Source organism: Triticum aestivum, chromosome 7B (assembly GCF_018294505.1).
Source record: "Triticum aestivum cultivar Chinese Spring chromosome 7B, IWGSC CS RefSeq v2.1, whole genome shotgun sequence".
In the NCBI taxonomy this organism is placed as follows: Eukaryota; Viridiplantae; Streptophyta; class Magnoliopsida; order Poales; family Poaceae; genus Triticum; species Triticum aestivum.
This window is the reverse complement of record NC_057813.1, coordinates 734,333,991-734,334,420: the sequence shown is the minus strand read 5'-3', so window position 1 is coordinate 734,334,420 and position 430 is coordinate 734,333,991.

Genomic DNA, 430 nt, shown 5'->3' with positions numbered 1-430 from the left:
GCACCGGTAGACTGCCCGTCAAATTTCATTCCATTTGGAGGTCATTTGATGACCCATCGGTTAACCGCGTAGCCCGAAAGCCCCTTCTATTTGCAGCCCAGCACCCCTCCAAAGTGGACCAACAACCCATCTAACTCCCTTCCATGCTCTCGGTTGTTCGATCACGATCGTGTGGGCGAAAATCGTGCCCCATTTGGACTCTCCTAGCTCCCAGAATCTATAAATTAGCCCCTCCCCCCGAAATTCGCGGATGAATCCCCCCGAAACCCTAGCCCCGCTCCTCTCGCCCGCCGGACACGTCCGAACTGGTCCGGACATGTCCGCCGCTGCTCCCCGCGCCTATCCGGAGCCGCCACGTGGCGCTCCTCCGCCGTCCGCCGCCGGCGGCCCGCGAGCCCGACTCCGCCGCCCCGCGCCGCTCGCACATCCT